This window comes from Anser brachyrhynchus, assembly GCF_964034855.1.
Source record: "Anser brachyrhynchus genome assembly, chromosome: 3".
NCBI classification, from domain to species: Eukaryota; Metazoa; Chordata; class Aves; order Anseriformes; family Anatidae; genus Anser; species Anser brachyrhynchus.
Window position 1 is genome coordinate 87,352,765 of NC_137696.1, and position 24,803 is coordinate 87,377,567.

At 45.1% G+C, this 24,803-nt stretch overlaps 1 long non-coding RNA gene across 5 annotated transcripts in view; it reads right to left on the bottom strand.

Moving 5' to 3' along the window:
• The window catches only part of LOC308191731, a 45,387-nt gene extending 26,842 nt beyond the window's left edge, over positions 1–18,545 (bottom strand). Inside the window, exon 1 of one of the 5 annotated variants that reach the window (XR_013948235.1) lies at positions 17,672–18,191. This is a non-coding gene — a long non-coding RNA (uncharacterized lncRNA). Of the gene's footprint in view, positions 1–17,671 lie in introns of all 5 variants that reach the window. The other 4 variants (XR_013948236.1, XR_013948237.1, XR_013948238.1 and 1 more) reach the window with 4 other exon arrangements.
• Between the last annotated feature and the right edge of the window lie 6,258 nt (positions 18,546–24,803).

The window sequence follows — 24,803 nt, forward strand, 5'->3', positions numbered from 1 at the left end:
AACGAGTAAAGGCGGTACGGTAGAGTTACCCCTGGTAAACACACACCTGCAGAGAGACAGGCTGCTATATCCAGAGCATCAGAGGTTTAATGCAAAATGTTGCAGGAAACAACAAAAAAAATTTGCATCACTTAAGCATGGCAAATTTAAGGTTGCCTTTGAATAAAAAAAAAATTAAAAAAAAATAAAAGACAAAACTTCAAGACCTCAGAGGACAACATTTCACTTGCCCTCTGTCTCCATGACCTCTGCTAGGAAGTCCATTTCACCAGTGTCCTGAACGCAACTGGCCTGTGCTGTGAGCCAGGAAAATAACTTATAGGTCCATACTCCAGCCTGTTGGTGCCCTGTGAGCTCCCAGCAGGGCTGATCACCTCAGACCTCAGTTCCCATCTCCCTGTCCTGCCAGCCGTGCACACCCCAGCTCTCCAACCTCTCACATTTTGAACTCATGGAATCACAGAATAGTTTGGGTTGGAAGGGACCCTAAAGACCACCCAGTTCCACCCCCTTCCATGGGCAGGGACACCTCCCACCAGCCCAGGTTGCCCAAAGCCCCATCCAGCCTGGCCTTGAGCACCTCCAGGGATGGGGCAGCCACAGCTTCTCTGGGCAGCCTGTGCCAGGGCCTCACCACCCTCTGAGGGAAGAATTTCTTCCTTATAGCTAGTTTAACATACCCTCTTTCCATTTAAAACCATTACCCCTTGTCTTATCACTGCATTGCCTGACAGAGTCCCTCCCCAGCTTTCCTGTAGGCCCCCTTCAGGTGCTGGAAGGCCGCTTTAAGGCCTCCCTAAGTCCAGAGTGCAAGCAAAACTCTGTGGTGAGGAGGTGCTTGCACAAGATCTGCAGAGGAAAAAGGATGACAACCCACAGAGGGGTAAGCCAATCCACCACTGGGTGTGGGGCCAGAGCAAGAATCACAGAAAATGGGAGCGTTTCCAGAAAGGGCACCAGCCGCATCATTCATCCCTGACACAGTTATGCAGCTGTTACTTAAGCCAGTCCTTGTCATGCCATAGCTCCCTGATAGTATCAGGAACTGCACGCACATTTGTCAAAACAGGATGACATCTAAAGATAGCATTGAACCTAAGGGGAAGGAATTTAAAAGAAAACAAGTCACCATGGCTACGGGGTAGGGTAAGAAAAGTGTTCCCTATGTGTGGAAATCTGACTTCGTTGACCTTTGCTGATATGGACCCTCGAAACAGCACCGATCTGCGTCCAGACAGCAAAAGGGAAATGATGGAGTCCCAGCAACAAGTGAAGATATTTTAATGGTCAAGGTTGCACAATGCAGCTGGTGCAGGCCCAACACTGCTGCGGAGGCCAGGGATTCAGCTCAGGGGGACGGGGACTTTTAGTCGCAGCGCCAGCGGCACCAGCAGTGCAGGTGAACACACCGACACCTCCACCCCAAGGACAGGCACCTCCACCAGCCCTCCAGGCACCACGGCCAAGCCTCTGCCACAGCTCAGAGCCACGACTCAGCAGTATCCCAAAGCCAGCCTCAGTATGCCTTATGCCAAGCCAAATGCCACACAGTGCAAAGCTTTGATAAATCAGCTCTGGCTGCTCACGTTTGTTTAGAAACACTGATGAGCTAACCTTGCATGACCATACCTGATGCTGGTGGGGGCACTGCTTGCTCCTCACTCACCCCCTGTCCAGGGCAAGAGGGGAAGGTGGCATGGATGGCTGACACCTTCCACAGCCACTACGTCTCCTCCTCCTGCCACAAGCATTGCCACGCTGCTGTGGTTTGTGGTCTTCCTGGCACTTCAGTGGTCCCAGGTCTGACCTGGAGAAGGGTTTCTTCTGCACCTCTCAGTCTGAGAGGATACTTTACACCTCTCCACAGCACTTCAGCATCACAGGTAGCTCTAGGGGAACACCTCACACATAAGGCTTCTGGCACAGATGAAGCTAGCTGTATTACCAAAGTAAAAGCACAGTAGAAACATTTGTCCACACAGGCAAATCCAAAGCAAGTCCATCAGGAAACGCTTTTTACTGTGAGGGTGGCTGACCACTGGAACAGGTTGCCCAGAGAGGTGGTGGAGTCTCCTCCTTGGAGATATTCAGAAGCCACCTGGACGTGGTGCTGGGCAGCCTGCTCTGGGTGGCCCTGCTTGGGCAGGGGTTGGGGCAGGTGGCCTCCAGAGGGCCCTGCCAGCATCCGCTGTTCTGGGATTCTGTCTTCTCTTCCCTGCCTCCTGCATGCCTCTATTTCAAACCTTGTGAGCGCTCCGTCACTTTGGTATCCACCATTCGCTTCTGTGTGATGACATGAAACACAAAACAAGGATGTTTAACTGGGAACTACTGGTGCTATATGTCCCCCAGATTCTCTTGAGCTGTGTGGCCAAGAAAGTTCTGCTTTGGTGACTTTGAAGAGAAAGTCCCTACAAATCCTCTTTCTCCTGAATTTTTCATGTAGTGTTTTGGGTGGTGTGGCCTTTCTTGCCAAGGCAGCCTGTGCCAGGCTATGGGCAGATGGGGTTCCCTGCAAATTTTCAGAAAAACATCACTTCCACAGTGAGCTCAAAACAGTGTCATATAGCCTAAACTGTGATGAACTGATGAAAGTTTGTTCTGATGATGTAATCCTGACCGTGTTAGGTAACACTGAAGGGTGGCATTGCCATGGAAACACAGATTTTGCAATCCTCCCTTTTCTAGCTTACTCATGCACTTTAACTTAAACACAGCTGTATCGTCCCTTTTATTTTCAGTAAAGTCCCTCTTTGTGTTTCTGACTGGTCTCTATCCTCTTACTACTAAGGAACAGTACATCCTGAAAGTTTTATATTTACTGCACACAGGTAACAGACACAACAGGCTGAATATACAGCAGTGGAAAATTACTGTACAGAAGAGAGGGTTTACACTTGTGCCTTGCTCTCCAGCCAGCGGCGGGTTTCTCTGTGAATGAGGAAGGACACTAAATGTGCTTTAGCTCTCTAAAATGTACCTCTGTTAACCCAGGCCAGTGCAGGCACTGCTCCAAAGTCCCACATCCTTTCTCCTAAATGCTAGATCATCATTTCAACTATGTAGACATTAACCAATTAAAAAATAAATAAATAAAAAATAGACTTCAGCTTCAACTTCAAAAACCCCTTCAGCTTTCACTTCCCACTCTTCTGACATCATCCTTTCAGTATCTCTCCAGCCATCACAGAGTCCAGCCAGAGGAAGACCTAACAAATGCAGAAACAGACAATGAACTTTCCCAGAATTTCTTTATCTGTTGCAAACAAGTCAGCCAGTAAAATGCAGTGGAAAAGGACCAACTTTTCGCTATATTTTTAATTTGCTACACACCTTCAAGATATGAGTTAAAGCTACAAATGGTTATACTGTGTATAATGGAACCAAACGGATGACCGAGACTACAAACAGTTTTTATTGTTTACATGTGGCCACTGTGTAACGTAAAGCACCCAACCATTTATCTCCCCAAACCACTTATATCAATTCATTAGAAGGCAGTGGGTATTTTGCAGTTGCCGATCATTTTTTTCAGAACTATGTTGCAATACAGTTTTTAGCAGGGAAATTCATCAAAAGTATTTACAGTTGGTTGAAAGTTCAGAGGGGCAAGATAGGAATTCAGATTAACTGGAAATCTAAACAAATGTAAAGGAAAATAAGGATCAGATTCCAAAAACCTTCCAGTCTACATTGCAAGCGTAACAAATGTTCTTGATTTGTGTTGGTTGTTAAAGAAGTGTAAATTCCAGGATAAATTGATGTAGCTCCTGGGATGAATAAAATCAATAGTGTAATAACATGGAGTTAATACCAAGCTGACATTGATTGAGAATGAGTGCATTGAATTTGAGGTCTCCTTCCGTGCACAAGGAGATACTAGTAAATCAGAGCCAGATTGCCAATTAAACCTTGTTATTTCAGGGCAGAGTAGAATAAAATAATGTGTGATGAAGAGAGTATCCTGAGAGTAAAGCTATCCAGGTGGAAGCTGAGTATGCAGGAAGTCTGTGGTTTCTGAACAGCAGCATTTGAAGAAGTCAATAACGCTCTCGGAAGGCTTGCAGAACCCGACTGTGCATGGCATCCTTTCCCATAGTTACTTGTGTGCAAACAAAGCTAGTGGGGCTAGGTTAGAAGCAAAAGAACTTTACCCCAAAGAACGGGGTCCCAGATCACAAATTAGTCTTTGCAATCTGTCTCTTACATTATTGCATTCCCTTAGCGTACGGTGAGACTGGTTGATTAATGGGTCTGTTCCAGCTTCCACTAGAGCTGTTCCCTGGGTATGTTCAGTGTTGTTGCTGCATATCCTTCAGTCCTGTCAGGGTGCAGAGTCAACACTGAGTGAGCTCTGATCCTCTCTGGGCACCCTGCTGAGAGCAACTGAGGACTAATGGGAGGAGTTTTTGGTTGCTGGCATACTAACTTACACTTCAAATCCCCAGAAAGGTTTAGATAACTAGGTTTTGATGAGAAATCAAAAACAAAATCCACACTGAGCATGCACAACAGAATGAACAAATGAGGTCTGGTTTCTTATGTGTCTCTCTGTCCCCCTTTCCTCTTCCCCACTGGGATCCTCTGGTATCTGGCAAGACTTCTCTTTCAGCAGAGGTGATATCTGAAGCATTACTCACTCTCCTCTACTCAGCTCCCAATTTTCTGGAAACTTGATTGAACTTTGATGTCACCGAAACCTCTACACTTCAGTGACTCTTGGCTGAAGCTGGGCATCAGGGTCAGAAGTCACTGGGAGGAACAAAGAGGCAGATACACAGGCACAGGGCATGAACTGTGAGCCAGGTTTAAAAAATGTTCCCTTTATTATGATAAATGGAGCAGATTAGTTTTGAGGCAGGGAAGGGAGAATGACTGTGGAAGCTCAGGGTGCTGCGGTGTCTCTGCAATCATCTTTTGGAGCAGACAGGTATGCAGAAAGCCATCACTGAGCCTAACCTTGGGCTTCTCAGTTCTAGCCCTCTGCCTCAAGAAAACACAAACAAAACTCTCTTTTCCTACAGCTGTAGGACTTGCACATCAGCTGGATGACTCCTCCGATAAAATGCACAGACATTTGTTCAGAGAGATCACAACCTCTCCTTCTAAAGAAAATCTCTCCCAGGCAGAGACCCCCACGCAGCCTGTCTCTGTGGGCAATTCATTCATGCCCAGGGTTTGCGACAGCCCCGGACTTTCTGTGATGTCCGTGTTGGGATCTGCACTGCACGCACTGCTGGTGATGAATAATTATTTGACCAATTACCAAACTCATCAGACTGGCTTCTACGCATGTACACCCCAAGATGCATCGGACCAGAGGCTTTCACAAGGATGACCATCTGACCTTGCTTCCACTTGGGTCCGCTTCAAGTTTGGTCCCCAGCTTCAGCATCAATGGGAGACGAACCCTACATGCTCCTCAGGGTTTCTTGCCAGATCCCAGTGTCTTCTAATTGCAGTTCGCTGCTGTGTATAACGATAGAGGCTGGTGAGTAATGAGGGAGAGAAGATGTCAGACAAGAATGCCCTTGAAATAGGCTGTTCTAACGCTATCGTGTTGGGATCAGGAGAAGCGCATTATCCTCAAGTTTGTGTGAATGAACCAGGGCTATTTGGCAGCTCTGTAATTCATTCAGCTTTTTTTTTTTTTTTTTTTTCTCCTCAGAGTAAAACACCAAACTCATTCATTATAGTTGGCTTCAGGGCTCTTGGGAGCCACCCTGAAAGCTCTCCATCTTTAGCATGGACAGCTAATCTGGACAAATAATTTCAAACAGTTTAAGAAGCAGTTTGACCCCCCAAGGAAAATAACTGAAGGTCAAAGGGACATCTTGGTGTGTATCTGCGGAGAATATAAATTGAGTTGTTTATTCCTTCTCTCTGGAGCCTAGCAAGGTTCAAATTCAGTTTATAAGCTTATCACCAAAATTCATTTTATATGGTACCTTAAACATAAACTCCCACTCAGCCCGATCAAAGCTTTTTCCAGCACGAAGCAGCTGAGCTACAATCAGCCCCCTTGTTCAGTTGGCCAAGGCAGTGTTCTTAATCAGTATAAAAACATGAGGAGTCAAGTGGTGGTTTTTAATAAAACGGGTTTGATCGACTTCCAAGGAGGTGGCAGAGGTCTATGGAAAGAAACATTCCTGCCAGCTCCTCCGAAATGCGTGTGAGCCCCGTGGAGTGCCAGGGAGCAAGAGGACCCCGCGGCTCGCTGATGACTGGCCTCATTATCCTAGGCAGAGGGTGCACCCCCTAACCCTTCGCTCTAATCCACCTCCAGCCTCAACTCCTCGAGTTCCCTACTCCCGAAAACTCATTTATCTCGGCTCCTTCCACTGGAAAACAGTCAAGCCCCTGGGCTTTGCCAGAGATCAAAGTGTGATTGCTCCAGTTGCCTCGGTTTCAAAATCTATCGCTTCTTTAGATGCTGTTGCTGCTTATTCAGACAAAGCAGGCTCTATGCTGAAAGGAAAGTCCACAGCAGCTGCAGATTAGAGACTGGGCAAAGTACAGGAAGGGATGCCTGCAGGACGGCATCCTCCTCTCTCCCTGGACATTCGCTCAGTTGCTTAAGTGAGAGCCGAGGTACCCCAAGAGCACTGCAGGGACATGGCTGTCCCCAGCAGCCGTTTGTTGGTGGCACTGCTACAACGCAGGGCCATAGATGACAGCCTCTGCGTGGTGGTCATGCCACATGCACCCAGATTTTCCCCACAGAACTGTGCATCTGGCTGGGAGCTCATGCCCTCTTTTGAACTTACCGACATAGAGTTAACATCACTGGGGAGCTCCCTGAAGCCACAGCCCTGTACGGCACAGGCAGGGAGAAAAGCCACGTCCTGGGTTGTTTGGGGCAGAGCACCGATCGTCCTGAGCACACGGGGGGATTGTTTCTGTCAGGGGCCAAGGCTTCGGTGTGGTTTGGTGTTGTCACACAGCTGGATCTCTCTGCATTACGACACGGAAGAATCAGGACAACGCCGTCCTGTAATCGACTCCCTGATGATCTCCCAGCCTTTCTGAAATTTCTGTGCTACAAATTGTGTTATTCCAAAAAAATTCAAGCACTGACTGCCAGAAACCATTTTACAACCCTAAGAATAGCTCAGATGTCTGTCTCTGAATGGCTAAAATAAAGATCATCACAAAACATTCATGGCACAGAGAATAAGAACCAGTGGGGAAAATGAGGCTGTAATGAAATAAAATGATTCTTTGGATTAGCTCTGGACTTCAAACATTTAGGGCCAGAAAATTAATGTGAATTAAATTCCGATCCATGCAATTAAGTTACAGTGAGAGGGCAGCAAGGCCATTTTAGATCCACGTGCTGGTAAAAAGAAAAAGAAATAACTAATGAAGATGTACTTCTGCATTCATGACATCTTCTCCTCTCTCCAAAAGGCTGTCAGAAGAAGTTAGCAAAAAAACCAATGTAACTGAGATTGTTTGAGCAAGATAGCTTGCTGACATGACCTATTCACACATAAAAGTCATCAGCAAACATTTCAGCCTAGAAAACCACTCGGATTTGGCAGCAAGACCTTTCTTCCCTTTGGAACTGTGCTTGAAACTAAACATCCTTTGCAGGCATCAGCCTTGTTAGGCACATTACTGTCCCAAGGAGTTTAATCACTAAAGCCATAATCTCTCTTTGGGATAATTTGGGCAGATTCTTCTCTCGCTGAAGAGCCATTGGAAGAAATCTCTAGTTTCAGGACCTACATGCATCATCTCAATTTTTGAAATCACCTCTATGTTCTATTCCTGTCTTTATGCCATCACTATCACTTTCGTAAATAGAACAGAGTCTGCTTTTTGTTGTTGTTGTTGTTTGTTTTGTTTTGTTTTGTTTCAGATCTTCAGCAGAGAAAGTGAAATTGAGTAGATGCATATGGAAGTAGCCAAATCTCGAGAACCTCTTCCCGGGAGGCTGGCTGTCTGCTCCCTGATTCATTCTCTCTCCATCCATGTCACCACGATGTCTGGAAGCCTACAGAAGTCTACACACAATGTGCAAAGCCTCTAAGTGCTGTAGCCAGTGCTTTTGTATACAAAGTATTCTGTTTAAAGGAAAAGCTAAGTGAATTACTAGATAAAGAAATAGAAATTAAGTACTGCTACCTCTCATTTCTGCCTCGTTAACTGCCCATTAAACTTATGCTCCTTGTGCATCTACCTCTCTTATCACCACACAGTGACAGGCAACTCAGACTTCCCCCTGCAATCCTGACCGCCTTGCCCATATCACTGGCCTCAGGGCCCCGACCAGGTGTGCTCTCCACCTTGGAACCCACACAGCCCATCTCCATCGTGGTGCTTCCAACCAGCTTCTTCCTGCTTGCTAACAGAAGTGTTCTTGTGTTCAGTTACAACTGCCATGCTACTGAATCACTGACAGATGCAGGACAGGACTTGAGTCAGGAGATTTCTAGGAATAGTACATCTTTCCTGTGCTGCTGAACTGCCTCTCTCTGAAATGCTTGTGAACTAGGGATTTGAAGAACCCTTCTGTTATTGTGTTCACCATGCAAGATGCATCCTGATTCCAGGTAATGAGATCTCATCACTCACTTTCCTAAAAAATAAAAATAAAAATAAAAATGCCTTGTTCACTCAGTTCTTTGTAATGCTACGAGTTTTGTATCAGTGTGTGTAAAATATTGCTCACCTGCATTTATCACCTGTACATACAGTGAGATAAAATGTTTTTACAGGGTAGTTTGTTGTACCGTCATTGAAGAAGGCAGCTGACCACCTCATTCAGCTCCTGCAAAGCCTTGCCAACGAGACTTAGAGATGATCAGTTTTGACGCACTGTTCGGTCTTAGTCACGATATTAATTGCGCTCTGTGTGAGATAACAACAGGTTTGATCCTGCACCTTTGAGAACAATGAGAGGTTTGTCATCGGTTTCTGAAGGAACAGGATGGAGGTTTCATTCTTTCTTCATTTTTGTTTCGTCCAAGTGAGAGGAATCATGTAGGATAGCAAAGGGAGTAGTCCAGCTTAAAGCCCTCATTCTTCCCAGCTCATGCTGGTCACTAGTTGGTGACATGGCTAACTAGTGACCTAGTTATCAGTAGGACAGTGATAAATGTCCACAGTGAATGATTTAATCTGTTTTACTACAGCATTTCTTGCACCTCCCATAGCAGCCAGTGCTCGTTGTCTGAAGCAAGATACCAAACTTCATCACTCTCGACTAGCACAGCAGCCCATGGCTTCCTATAAATGAGGGTACATTTTTTTCTTTGCCTGCCAGGCTGGATGCAATATCTGTGAGAATACTCACCGATTGTTCCCTCCTTGCAGCCTCTGCAAAAGTAAGCCGATGATTCACCCAACACCGATCAAGCATGGGAATGGGCAGCCCAGGGAAGTGGTAGAGTGCATGTCCCTGTAGTTATTTAAGAGACGTGTGGATGTGGCACTGAAGGACAAGGTTTAGTGATGGGACTCAGTAGGCTGGGTTGATGGTTGGACTTGATCTTGAAGGTCTTTCCCAACCTAGGTGATTCTATGATTCTGTGATTTGTGTACTTGCAGCGTGGTGCCCCAGCCTCTCTTCTGCTGCATGAGCCCGGGCAATCCTGGACTGGCCAAGCAAGTGAATTCTGGAGGGCAAAGCAGTGGAAAGGCACAAAGGAGACAGGGAATTGTAGGGGTTGTCTCACCCACCATAAGGTCAGCTGCAGGGTTAGTGGTGCCCAAGCTTCATCATCTGCAGGTCTGAGTGCTGTGCTCCTCCCCATCCGGCATGGAGAGTGAGCTGCCTAATGCGTCACTGCCAAAGAAACCTGGGGGACCTGCACTTAAATTTGGACAGAGCGACTTCTCAGTGCTGGCTGGGGGATTTGAACACAAGCACGAATAATTATGCAAGGGACACGAGTCACGAGACCTCTGGTGAAAGAAGGAAAAGGAGGCACAGTCAGAATATAATGCTCAGATCCTAAGAAGAGGATCAGGTTGTGTTAATGTAGTTAGGTATGTGAATAGTGTGAAAGATGTTTCAGGCGTTTCCATGAGCCGGATCCATGTAACCACACGCTGGATAAAGCTGACAGATCTGTGTGTGGCTCTGTTGTGCTTTAGGGCATTGTCCCACCCCTGATGCTGTGCTGGAGAGGAAGGTGACATCCCCCCCAGGGGACGCCTAGCTTGTCATGCAACAGCACCTATATTTTCCCAACCAAAGCCGGCACCAGCCACTTTGCCAGGAATGGGAGAGCCACACCCCATCTCCAGAAGAAGAGGGGATTGCAACAAGCATCCCTGAAAAAATGTGCAGCTCATAATGGCTGCAGGCCACAGCAGGCCATTTTCTATCCTTCAATTAGCGATCTTCCACATGACTCACCAGCGAGCGCGGCAGCAAGGGACCTGCAATCTGCAAGGGCCATATCTAAGTATTCATTGGCAGGACTGGTAGCACCACTTTTTTTTTAAGATTGCCCAACTCGTCTTTATAAGAGCCCATTTTTAGTTGCTCACAGCTCTGCCAGCCCTTTATCAGTTCCAGCTGACGTGTTTCAAGCTTCGTGCTTGCCTACAGCTCATTGCTTGCTTGTTGGGCTTGGGGGTTTGGTTTGGTTGAGTTTGGGGAGGATATCTTACTTTCCATTTAACCAGTTCAGCTGTTTCCAAGAGTGATCTTCGTGAAAGAAAGAAAGAAAGAAAGAAAGAAAGAAAGAAAGAAAGAAAGAAAGAAAGAAAGAAAGAAAGAAAGAAAGAAAGAAAGAAAGAAAGAAAGAAAGAAAGAAAGAAAGAAAGAAAGAAAGAAAGAAAGAAAGAAAGAAAGAATCAGATTGTTTTCTTCCTACAATTGTTCCCTGTGGCAGAGTACTGATATTTGTTGATGGTCCTCGGGTTGTGAATCTGCCGTGAAAGACCATGCCAAATGATCTCCTGGTGGTAATCAGATCACAAACAAGCTACTGTATGGGGTCACAGTAGGTGAGTAGGTGAAGATGGCCCTTCCTTACCGTGGCTACTCCCAACTGCACCAACAGCATGGGAGCAGTCATCTGATTGCTACTCTGAAATCCCAGTAGTGAGGCTGTCCCAAAAAAGCCTAACGAGGGAAGGCTGAGGAATCTGAGATGAGTGCTGGAGCAGGAGAGAAGGGCTCAGTGACTTGGGGCTTCATGCAGAAGCTGGGGACACACGAGTGTCTGCAAATCAGAGAGTGCACCCTGAAGGCATGATGTGATCCACTCCTTCCCTGCAAGGGTGAAGTCTACTTGGACCAAGACTGAGAGAATGACCTGTGAGCCTGTCGTTGCTATCTGCCTCTGTCATCAGCTTTCTTTTAGTTCAGAGAGACGAGCCCTGCCAGCTCCTACAAACTAATTTAGAAGAGGCTCTAACTAATTTTGGGAGGTTAATACGTTCCATATGCTCGGGGCAGATACGTGAGAATGATAGGCATGTGGCTGCTTTTCGGACCTGGGAGATTGTTGTGCCAGAAAGCCACCATCAATCAATCAATTAGCATTGATTAATTAGAGGGGAGATGAAGGACAGTAAAGATACTGTAATCCTGTTTTCTGAACAATGGATCTGAGCACGTGTAAGGTCCAAGCATTCCTGAGCCAGGAGGTGTTTGGAGCGGGGTCAGAGACTGCATGTGTTGGGAATAGCATCTGAGGGGAAGAGGAGGTGTGTCTTGGAGGAGGAAGAAAGGATGAGGCTTTCTGAAGTGAGATCAGGCAACTATAAAGAGGGAACGGGTGGTAGAAGAGGGGAAAGGAGCTAGAGGGCTAAAGCTAGGGAAGGGGAGAGAGTACAGCAAGGGAGAGGCACTTGGATGGGGGTGGAGGTGGGGGGCAAGCCTGTCCAGTTCGCACTTTCTCCCATGGCTGACTGGAACAGGACTAGCTTTTCCTACCTCCCAGCTCCAGTCCCACCTGCACTGTCTCATACTTGAGGGCCCGTGCCACAACCAGGCTGCAATGGGGAAAAAGCAGATAGCAGTTCACGAATCCCCCGCTGGGGTACCTGCTGGTCCCCACACCTGCACAAGGGTGTGATGGGATCAGCTTGGACAGGTATTTGCAGCACCAGAGGGCACCAGATAGCAAGGAGCAGGTGTTAACTGGGTCCTTGGGGCTACAGAGCTAAGGGGGACGAGCTGGAAAAGCAGATGGGAAGGGCTTTGTGCCACAGGTGGCAACGTCAAGAAGCATACCTATTTTTTCATTTGCTCTTTGGAACCAATTTGGAATAAATCTCAAGGTGCGTGGCTCCTGGAATTTCTCTCTCTGCCCTATCAAATCAAGGAAATAAGGCTACAACGTAAATTTAACTCTACCTCCTCTGAACTGGGCATGCCTATAATGCATGTACCCCAAACACGGCTTTGCAGAAAGTGTAAAACACTTCGAAGAAAAGGAAACCACCAGAGCTACTTCTCTTTGCAAGCATGGTGAAACTTGTTCTGCTGATCTGTACGGTCAGGACTCATTTACAGCCCTAGAAGCAATCAGACACCTGGGAAAACCTTTCAGCCCTTGCACTGTCTCTTGCAGCCCCCTCAGCCCTATGCAAAAGACATCATCTGCACTCCAGGGATGTCTGTCACTGAAGCCATCAGCCTCAGTCATTTTCCTTTCCCCTGTTAACAAGCACGGTGGCCAGAGGGCCCAGAGGCGCTCCAGGTGACACACATCTGATACCATCGCTTCAGCTCTGGAAAAATTAGGCTTCCTTTTTTCCCTCTGTGTCCTTGTGCTTCTGAAATTAGATTTCCTTAGATGTAGGGTAATTAATATGAGTCCTCTCCTCGAAAAAGGCACTTTAGTCAGTCTGCAGACCTAACTCTCCAGCTGCATGACAGAGACAAGCATTACATCTTTCATACGCAGCCTGCTCCAAACCGAGACTCGGGACTCTAATGGACTCTTGAAGAGAAGCAGCTGTGGCAAAAGCAGGCTCTCAGCCTGCAAAACAGTTGGGGGAAGAGCAAATACTCTACCTGGCATGATGATTTATGGATGCGTTCAGAGCAAGACTTTCAACTGTTCCCCAACTACACAGCTATTTTCTCTATCTCTTCTACAAACCGTATCTTCTAAATCCCCCATTTAGCCTCTCTCCCCCTAAGCTCTTTAGTCAGGTCACTTCATTTTTAGCCTTGGGTTTTGTCACAGCGACTGCTCAGAGCAAGGGAGGCCTCCTTTGCAGAGGTCACCTCAGTGTCTTTCAGCCAAATTATCTGCTGTGGCTCTGACAGCTCCTCATTTAAACTCACTTTCATATTGCTCTGCTTGAGTTTCACAGCGAGCAGGGCCACCAAGAGTGAGAGGATGTGGTTTACCAATCACATCAGCGATTAGAAACACCTTGTTTTGGAAGGAAAACTAAGAAAAACATGAGGATGCTGCTGAATAGTAATAAGTACTCAGAAAACCTTGATGTGTCATCTTAATCATCTTCCTATTCATGAATGCACTTGAAACCTCTTGCAAGGTTATGATAAGGAGTCACTCACCAGCGTTACCAGAAGACAAAGCGTTCTGTTTTTTCAGAGCAGCAAGTTACAACACGCGAGCGAACGCTGTGTGCAGAACACTTTTCACCTCCACGTTCCCATCCAGAACTGTATTTACCCTTGATAAATGATGAACTATGTCCTACAGCTGCGCTACATATTTCAGCCTAACAAGGGCAGGAGTAAGGTCACAGCGATTCTAGAGCGCTGTCTGTCGAGACAAAGGGACTTGGACTGGACCGTGTGCTCTGTGTTTCGTGCCACCCAGCTTTCTGCCGTTTCCCCTGTCCCTTGTTTCCCTGGGGACATACCAACAGTTTACGGACACTGCTCTGCAGCTAGGCTTGGCCAGCTCATGCGCTTCTCCCTTCTTCTACCGAACACTGTCTTGTTCCTTTAAACCCTGCTTAACCTTACTTTGGTTCCTGTTTCTGTGCAGGGCCCATACACCAACAGAGAAGTGAAAGCGGCTATTTCTGTTTCTTTCCACAGCGCTGAGCAGTGCCACTGAATGGCTGAAAATGAGTAAGGGCCAGAGACATAGCCAAGAGGCTGAGTGGACATCCAGATCCACTCGGTTCCAGCTCAAAACAAAGGGGACCCTTGTAGGAACCCTCTGGTGCAAAACTTCAAGCCCTGCTCTGGTAATGGGAGTTTGCTCCACTGCCAGCAACGCATGGGCAGGCCCCAAAGGAGCTGAGCGCCCAGGTGGGCCTCACCTCGCTGAACACGAGCTGTCTAGTAAGTTCAGATCGTCATCGAGGCCTCCTCAGCACGCAACGCATGAAGACAAAAAAAGAAGAGCTCATCACACCCATTTTATACTTATTTTGGGCTGGAGCTAACTGTTCCTGGAAGGTGCCTCTGTCTCCACAGGGAGTGGAGACCAGCTGAGGCTAGATGGCGAGCTATCAGATGGCTGGGGTTAGGTGAAAGGAATCTAAACCATCCTGAATGGCTATGTTTATCTGGGTCTTCTGCCAGTCCATGCATTTGTATTCAGGATCTCCTGGTGCTTTTACTTGTAAGGCATCCAGAGGGGTGTTAGGTGGTGCCTCTAGTGACCTGATGTCTCTGTTGCTTTCTGGATGGTTTTGTTCTCTGGGAGTTACATGCCTTTAACCAGGAATGTAATTCTAGAAGTCCAAAGAAGATGGAGAAGCAAGAGAAGAGGTTGCATCTCCCCTGCTCTTAATGGTGTCTGAAGAATTAAGGCCCAAAAGTGCCTTAAATGAGTGAGAAGCGTATTTGGTGACTCCTGATTTCCTATGGATTTGTGTTTATGACTTATATCTCGGATGCCTAATAATGTACAAATGCCAATTACAGCTTCTCCCACACCTGGGGAGGTCATAATGTTCCACTCCCATGTAAATTGTCTGATGTCTACCACGAGTTCTGCTTGAGCTTTTCTGACAGAGGAGGCACGTGCAGGGTATGTCTCTTCTAGAGAGCCAGCTATTTTCCTGACTGGAATTGGCCTTTGAGTTCAAAGATCTGGGCAGGATGGCAGAACTACCTAGCTAGACTTCCAGCAAGTGCAGCAAGCCTCTCAAAAACACAAAAAGGACCCAATTGCCCATTCATACTGTGAAAAGTAAACGAAGAATGCAAATACTTTTTCCTCTGCACAACTTCCAGTGAAAAGTTTTCTTCACCTCTGCCTTTTTTCCCCGTTACCTCACACCTTCGAAGGTATGGGCTTGGCATGTGGTAGGAAGAGAGCAGTTGTTTTTGTTACTTAGATACAAGGCATCTTAAAATATGCTAGTTACTGCTGAGTCGGGTGAAGAAGGCTTCCGGATGGAAAATAGTGCCTCCCTTTCCAAAGGAAAAAAAAAAAAAAAAAGGTAAGTACTTAGAAAGGTAAAGGGCAATTCAGTCCTTTGTATGCTCATATCATAAAACTGAATAAGAAATAATTACCATAAGTGAGGCAACCAGTTCCTACACCCTCTGCAACCTGGATGACATCCTTTTGTGTCATCAAAATAAAAGTTACTTGCACAAAACACATTACTGACTACCTTATCTCAGTCACCTGATCTCGCACATACAAAAGGAGAAGACCAAAGTCTTCTAAATCATATCTCTGTGCAAAGAAATGAATTACAAAGGTTTTAACTCCATTTCTTTCTCCCAAACTATTGGCACTAGGACAGGCATGTGATTTTATCCCTAAACAGGGTGTTCCTTAGGCTCTTTGCCAATTTAATTGGCTTATTCATATCCTTCCCTTCCAGATTACCTCAGGGTGATTTACATGTTGGAGGCCTATAAACAGTGATGATTCAGTGCATGAAAACCAAAAACATTGTTCAGTGTCTGACAGGGTCCTCACCGCCTTTTGCCCCCAAATTAATTGTTCTTATTGGGACAACATAACTAATAATCAACCTCTGACATCATCCTAATGTTATACAGACAAAATAGTTTCTAAAAAACAATGGGACTATTGTCTTTTTTTTTTTCTTTTTTTTTTTTACTGGTGTTTCTAGGTACCCTGTAGGAGCAAACAACAGGCGAGGTTGTCAAATGAGGAGATACAGGTGCTCCCAGCCCAGCTTCTTTTGTCTACTGGACATTTTGAAGATGGCCTTCTTTTGATTTTCCATGAATAACAGCTCGGACTGAGCTCTAAAGAGATGCAATCACAAAGACTATTTCATTTCCTTTCACTACAAAACATAACTTTTCTTATAGCAGTTCAACAGACACTTAATATGGCATTATTTAGACTGAGTAGGTGGACACCTGTCAATCTGAGAATAAATTTCCTTCACATGTTGAACCTGAACTCTATATTTAGGAAATTTTCTGCAGGCCAATTCATGCCAACTTTACCTTCAACAAATAACAAAACAAGCAAAGGTTTGTATTCTTGCATAAAGAAAAGGCTGAGAGAGGTTTGTTTTGCCTTTGTGCTGATTAAAGTCTTGGACCGTCACATACCTTTTTCTTCCTGCAACATTAACAACTTTGATAAAATGCACCAGAAAACTTTACAGGACATGTCTCTACATTTTTGGTAACAATTTACTATTGTTTCAGTACTCTCACAAGAAACAGTCACTCAGTCTCCCTTCAGGGGGAGATTACTACAGTCCATGTTCTAACAGCCCCGTTCTCTCCTTATGCTGTATAGCCCTGCAGTGTCTTTCACAGAAAAGCTCTCTGCTTCTAATCTAACCCTATTACCAGCTACATGGGTACTGATGCAAATCCACCACCCCTCCTGTACATTTGCATTTTGGCACCTAAAAAATTCTCTGTGCTTAACACTCAACTCCCTAGGACCATCAACCCTCACTTTTTAATCCATTTCCCAGTAAGATTTACATGTCTTTAAAACCCACAGCTCACCTCATAAGGCAGTCTCACTATTCAGATACCAGTTTTCCCAACGTCTCTGGTATATCATCTGCTAATAAAGTTTGTATTCTTTAATAACAGAGTTTATGCACTTAAATACCTGCCGGAGGACGAACACATCTGCACCACGCCAGCTGAAGTATTTCAAAGTCCAGCACTTTTAAATCAACTCAAATGCCTTAAAACTAGTTTCCCTGTTTGCACTGACAGTTGTGGTTACAGGTGTTACGCACTTAAAAGCTCTGCCTAGATATTAAAACTTGCACACAGCCTCATTCATATTTGCAATCACTGACTGTGTTTATCTATGAAAAATCTGCAATACATTTGTCATGCCCACACTGACTTTATATAACATGTTCATGCAGAAGTTCCAAGCAACATCACAGAATCATTACCGTCCACATATGTAAATGCAAGCGAACCACTCCACGAAGCTTTTAATATATAACACAGGGAGAACAAGCATGTAATGAAATGGTGGGAAGAACGAGGGGTGAACTCCCTGGAATTAAAGCATACATGTGTATAATTTTTTGTAAATGGCAGGAATGCTTCACTCCTACTGAATACTTTTTAAATATTTATACCACATACAAGCTAGTAAATAAGATTCAGATCTCATAAGAAGTCCATTATAGGACCTGATCATCTAGAGCATTTGAGAAATTGCCGAACAGAGAGAAATAAGCCCAACCTGCACCAGATTCACTGCAGGAAATTGGCGAGCTGGCAGCCCTGAGAATTCCACCTCTTTGATCCACAATGAGCAAGGATAATAAGGGTGTATGTACTCACCCTCCTCTGCTTTTCACTTTCTTCAAGGAAAAGAGTTCTGCTGATTCAGGGCTCCGGCCATGGCCCAAGAGAATTTTGTTCTTACACTCCCCACACATCAAACCTCTACTTTTTAAAAAGTTCTCAAGATTTCCTGGCTCTTTACTTAATTCAAGCAATTATGGTAACAGGCATTTCTTTGTTGCCTGTCACCGAAGTATTTTAAGCACTTTGAGTCCTGTCTCGTTTTATACTTGTTTCTGAAGGAGTCAGTTCTGGCCTTCAGCTCTTTGTTTTCTTTCAAAACCTTATTGAACGAGCTGTGCTCCTCTGCGTTCACTTCAAGGACAGAATGTTTTCTTTTGTCATGATAACTCCTATTCTGAAATGTCTCAAACTTACAATCAAATGCAAAAACAAAGTTCTCCCTTCCATTTATTCCCGCTAAGAGCATCCCGATGGCTGTGCCTTTCAGATAACCACTAGAAACTACATGCTGCGGGTAACAATGTAGAAAATGACGCTGAATACTCGCTCAGGATAACTCAGGCAGGAAAAGTCGTTAATGCATTTTACTTGGGAATGCCCAGGTTATGTTTTATGTTGCGACAGGGGCAGACAGCTGCAGTAGGTCTGCCCCCTCATCCGCATTAGTGCTTTCCCCAAAACCATAAAGGTGAGCGTGTGTCATGCCAGCGCAGGTATTGCAGAGAGAACCGGCTTCCACCGAAGTCAACAGGAAAACAAAAGAGCCTAGGAGTCAGAGCTTCCCTTTCTTTACTCTTATTTAAATGTCAACCAGTGTTTTATGTGGTTGTTTATTAAATAATAATAACACAATAATGCCCAGAGGCTCCAATTAGGACCGGGAAGTCGCTGCAGCCGGATTGTGCAAACGCCAGGGAAGGGACGGAGGGCTGGGAATTGGATGCCTCCCCAGCAGCTCCTCTCGGCAGGCGGGGAGAGCTTCTCCCAGGGCTCCCCGGCACCGGAGCAGCTAATCCTGCTGTGTGCGTGGGAGTTTTATGCTACTTCGGTTTTCAGGGTTGTTTTTTTTTTTTAACGTCAAGATATAGAAAAACCAGGAAGGCATGCCAAAGAGGTTTTCTTCAAAGTGGCCGAGCCCACAAAGGGAAAAAAGAGCGCATGGAGATGTATATGCTAATTCTTATTAATTAAAACCAGAATGCCGGAATGAAGCCGGGCAGTCTTTATTAGCTAACATTAAAACAAAGGGGTGATTCGCCTTCCTTTGAGACAAATGTAATCATGGCAAAGTTCTGCTCGCTGCAGTGACGTTACTCCTCCTCGCTTTACACCACTGCGAGCACGGGATCTGGTCAGGACCCGTCAGGAAGGACTCAGAAGCTGATAACGAAACAAAAGGACGAACACGAGGCACAAGGGGAGGACAATCAAAGGAGCGGGATAAGAGCGAGCATGTTGCTCTTGGCAGAAAGCAACTGGCAAAAATTAATCGTGTACTCAGCCTCTCGCTCAGTTCTTTTTGTTTTGTTATGAAACAGGCTTTGTTTTTCTTATAGAGGAATGGGATATATTTCAGCAGAGCAATCCGAGCTGGGTAGGCTTTATGGCAGAAGTTTGTTTTATAGGGAGGTTTGAATGAGGACAGAGTGGATTTGGTTCACCAGATGAGTGCAGTTGTTCCAGGCTGAAGCAAAAAGAGTGGCGTGAATGAGATCCCTCAGAGGAAAGCGTGAGGAGGTAAGGAAGGAAGTGATCAGAGGAAAGCTGGGGTGGACCAGAAGCACAGACACAAACCCTGAATTAAAGCTGTGGCAGAACAATGCAGGACCACAAAGGCAAGGCCTGAAACTGAAGAGAACACCAGCAGCCCAAGAAGGGGCGAAAGGGTGGTGAGGTGCTGCTGTACAGTGAGGAGAATGGGGAAAAGGGCAGTGAAAACTTTATCTGCTGCGATGGGGAAAAGAAATTAGGGTTGTGGAAATAGTGGAAGAACAAGCACAGCCCAAAAGCAGCTCTCACGTGGTGGAGAAAAGGGAACAAGGAGCTGGGAGGATGTCACCTTTCTCTGCGGTGGTGGAGAAAGGACAAGGAAGGGACAAGAGGTTTTCTTCTTGCAAAACAAGAAGAAACTTTTGTGAACAGAAAATGTACGTTCAGTGAGGGGTAATGCATGGGACTGGCAGGGGGGCAGAGGTATCGAAGTGCAGGGGTGCATAGATGAGAAGAGAAGAAGAAAGTTAAGCATTAGATGTAGATAGATCGTACAGCACGTATACCACCTGTAAAACCAGGGAGGGTGGAGCTCAGCTACAGAGGTTTTTGAGAACAGAATGTAGCCAGATACTACGTGAAAAAAAAGAGAAGGATGGAGAAGACTGAAAGATACTGAAAGAGAAGTTGAACACTTAGTAAATGATCTGGGAAAACAAGGTTTAATTAAAGTCCTCGGTTCTTCATTGTTCTTTGTAGAAAAGTGAGTTTAAAGAAGCAAAATTTTCAACTGGCTTCCACAGAGCTTACATGCAAAATTTCCAAAGAAGCAACAAGTTTGCAACTACAAGTATGAGCTCGTTTCTTCAATGTGCACACCAAAGTAGAGGGGTAGGTCTTGTGAGTAAACAGAATGGAAGGTGTCTATACTGGTAAAGGAGCTGTGTGGTTCCTTCCACCTGAGGAATATCTAAACAGCTGCCTATCAACCTTAACGTTAAACCCACTTCTGAAAAACAAGAGTATCCCCAGAGTTTACAGCTTGGTTGATGCTCTAAGAGATACCACTTCTGTGCCTAGTCCAAGTAATTAGTAGGAAATAGTTAATAAGTCTCAGTTGTGCCTGTGTCTTATGCTAGTTTTTTCACTAACATTTGCGTGGAAGAAAAACCCGATCTTCACATCTCAGCCTTAAACAGCTGCATAAGGTCACGGAGAATCTGGGCTCCGCTCCACCCCAACAATTGAGACATTGACAACCCTAACCGTGTTTAACTTCAACAGCTCTTAGTTCACACGTTCGGTATTACTCATGTGATTAACATTTGGCCTGTAATTTGTTTCAACATTCCAGTTCAACGTATTTTTAGTTGACTTGATTCTACTCTCCAGTTAATACGCAATACCATACTGCTCCTTTACCGGTATAATCATTGATGAGCAATTGTCTTACAAAGACGTAATCAAGTCTTTTGGAAAAAGTCTTTGTAGGAAAAATTGTAGTTTTCATTTCTGCTGAACGCCATGGCAGCTGTTTTTGTTTGTTTGTTTGAAGATCAAGATAAAAGCAGAATTCAGTTTGGTGCAGTGTTTCTCAAAAAAAATCAGTCAGGAAACCTTTTACATGAAGTTTGAAAATATGGACTCTTTCGGAGGAGACAAAGGAAGGAAGATAATAGATAGAGGTAATGCAAGCATTGTTTTGTTTTTTTTTATTGAAACTATTGACAGCGGAGTGTGAGGGTGTGCAGGACATGTGGATGTAATGCATTTGTTCTTCAGGTTGCAGTAACATTTCCAGCACCTGCCCTCCCGATCCACCTTACCCTGGTATTCAATGGTATGATTCACAGCAGATGGAAAATTGTTCCACCTTTTGCCAGTGATGATACCTTCCTGAAATTGTAGAGGTAATTGCAGTAGTCAGAGCTGCAAAATTTTACTCACTGCTTCCTAATTATTCTATATCCAGGTCTGCTATCAGAATTCGCACTTATACACCAGTGAGTTCAGTAATTTTCTTTTTATAGCCTCAATGTATTGTCCTGAATATATGTGAACCGACTCAAATGGGTTATCGCTGTTTCACCTCCTTGCAAGTAAAAAGTTCTGTTTCACCGTGACTTCATGGTTGCCCCCTTGCATCACAAAATGACTGCAAGGGCTGCCTGGGTCGTTGAAAGCAGCCACACCATAGAAACCCTTTTCTTAAAGCATGAAGCCTCATCTAGAGGTTTGGGTTTGATTTTATTTTCACCCATACTACTGTTACTGGAAGAGTGCTCTGGAATCTCATTCCTCTCTGACAATTACAGCTCTTTTTCTTATTTCCAGTTTGGTTGAGATAACTGCCAGTTCCTGTGTCAATGTATTCCTTATCAATAAAACACATCTTAACATTTTTCAAAATGTAGCTCCTTGCACTTTTAGAGAAAAAAAAAATAAAGATGTTAACAGTTATTTGGGCTAAACATGCCATAATCCTTTAATTTCTTGCAATAACCACATTTTCTACTCCTATTTTCCCAAGCAGCCCAATCACCTTTTTCTGGTGAACTTCTGGTTTTAATTAATCTTTCCTGAATGTGTATGAGTGGAATTATACACAGTATTTCAACTGAAATGTGTTTTCAATGCCTCTCATGTTGGCAAAGATACTTTCTGCTAGAAATACCTTAATACCTTAAATCTGAGAAACACATTGTCCTATTGAAGGTCATTCCGTTTTGCAAGTTTAGGCTGTAATTTTTGGTACATTTTACCAGCGTAAGTCAGCACTGAAATATGCACAGGTGACCTTCACTGACCTCTGGCTTTCATTCCTTTTCCTTTTTATCCTTTTCTCTTGCCAGCACTGTGCAACTGTGTAGCAAAGCAGATTGAGAAAATCATTCGATTTTTCTTTCAGCTGATTTTCCTGCCTTACAATTTCTTCACTAATCCCCATTTTCTTAACTAATTTTTTTTTTTTTTATTCAGCACCACATAAACACTTCACTGAAGTCCTGACAGATAATTTTTTCTGCATTTTATCTACACAATCTGCAAACGGCGAGTGCTTGATACATCAGTAAAAAACCTTCAATATGTATGACCAAATTGGAGCGGAATGACAGACACTGCTCAAGATGACTTTTCCTCAGCCAGGGTGAGATGGAACAAGGCCTCGAAAAGAGCTCTGCTAACTGAAGGTCACTTGCTTGTGAGAACAACCTGTTAATGAGAAATAAGACACTGTGAAGTGGGAGGAATACAGTTAGACAGCACAAAAGAAAAGCACTGTGATGTGGACCCTGCATGAAATGAATAAAATGTCTCAAGGAAAAGGAAGAAGCAGAGTCAAGGTAAAGTTAAAGAGAATGAGAGGAAGACAGGAAAAAAAAAAGCAACCTAAAAACAATGGGGGAGTGGAACAATTGCAGAAGGAAGGGGAAGATAAAGAGTAGTACTCAGACAACTAAATTTTCACCACGGTCCCAGAGCAATATACTGGAAGGGCTACTCCATTCCGAACTGCACAAAGGTCAAAACGTTGTCCTACATTTGGACTTGTCCTTTCAGCAGGTGTCATGCTTGAAGTGCGGATCCAATAAAATTTAGTACGAGCACTGGCTGTAAATAAGCTCTCCCATTCCCAGTATTCATAAAATTTGTGGATGTTATTTAAAAATATGCCCATAACAGGGTTTAATTTTAAAGGCACCCTATGCAGCACATAATGGGACACGGCAAATTGGTTATATAATAAGTAAGTAGAAGAAAGAACAATATAAACAGTGGTTTGCAGCCTTGACCCTATGGTGTTTCCTGCCACAATGAAAGTAAAAACACATGTTCTCTGACAACCATCAAACACTTTGTCACTGCTGTTGGACATTTTGCTGCCTTAGGGCTTGTCTACATGCAAAGCTACATTGGTTTAGCTGGGTTTAATTTGCTGCAAAGGGACGTGTGAATTCTTATTTTGACTTAAATCAGAATTATTTCAGTTTAGCTCAACAAATTAGAGGTCAGATAAAGCCCGAGCAGCTCTGTTGATTAGGACAATCATGGTTCTAATCAATTGCTTACAATTACAGTGCTGCTTGTGCTGGCAAAAGCTTGCTTTCTAGTAGCTTATCTTGATGAAGTTTTGCCGGATTTCTCAGACTCTTAATTGACTTAAATTGCGGCTGAATGGTCTTTAGGATCTAGTGTCACATGAGTTAGCGTAAACCAATCTTTTCTGCTGGGGAAGGCAGAATATCTATACAGAGATCTATACAGAGATAAAACAGCACCAACACTAAGTGGGAAAGTGGTGGTTATTCTAAAATTGAGGTCAACATTTTCGATATTGCACCCAAACACAGGCACTTCTCAGCAAACAGATTATGGCAGAAGTTGCTGTGTCAGCCCTGTGTGGGCTCAAAGGGCTCTTGGCCTGAGCAAGTGCCTCATACACACACTGGGAGACATGCAAGGTTTGCTTAATTCAAAGTTTGTAAGAACAGCTTCGCCTCAGCCTTCCTGGGAGAAACACTTTGGTAAGAATACTTAAGACTATTGCACGACCATAGGGAAACTTATCTGCTAAGGGAAATGCAATGGAAATTAAGAATTAAATGAATGGAAAAACAGCCATCATTATTCCTAAGAAGAGCGTCCACAGAAGGAGTTATACCGGTATAGTAATAGGAGGACAATTACAACGCTAACAACATCAGTGCGTTTCCTCAGCCTTGCTATGGAGAACCAGGACCTGTCTTTGCTTTAGAAAAGCTCGTCAGCATCCTCCTTCCTAAGGAAGCATTCCAAGTATTCCCTCCACAGGGGCAGAGATAACAGCTAGATAGATTTGCTATTTTCCGTAACTGGTTTTAGGCCAAGGCAAGCCAGGTAAACCTGAGGAGACCGTCTCCTAATTGTCCCAACGTTGTCGTGAACTTCTCCGTCACGGAGAACGCACGTTATTAATTACTATTTCTATTTTTGTTGCAGAAAGGCTCTGCCAGGTCACCCCAGCGCTTAACGCCTCAGTTACACCAGAATTGCACACATCGCCGCACGGCCGCGGTGCCACCACGGACACAGGGCTGCGTTTAAGCCATTATTAGGGACTAATTAAGCCCTTCCTCAGCTCGGGCTGACTGCTCTACGCTCCTGGGGGGCTGCTGCCCGCACCCTGCCCTTATTTCGGGGCACACAAGCGCTGTCAGCGGAATAAAGGCGGGGTGCGGGCAGCCCGGCCCCGCCGAGGGCTCCCCCCTGGCAGCTCCGCTCCCCCGGGGCGCCGCCATCTCAAGGCCGGCACCGCCATCCCCGCCGAGGGGGGATTTAAACCGGCACCCCGGAAGCCCGGGGCGGGGCATGCCGGGATTTGTAGTCTCTGCGGTCCGCCTCCGCTATTGCGCGGAGCGGCGGGGAGGGCGGGCGCGGACTACGCCTCCCATGGCCCTCCCCCCCCGCCCCCCAG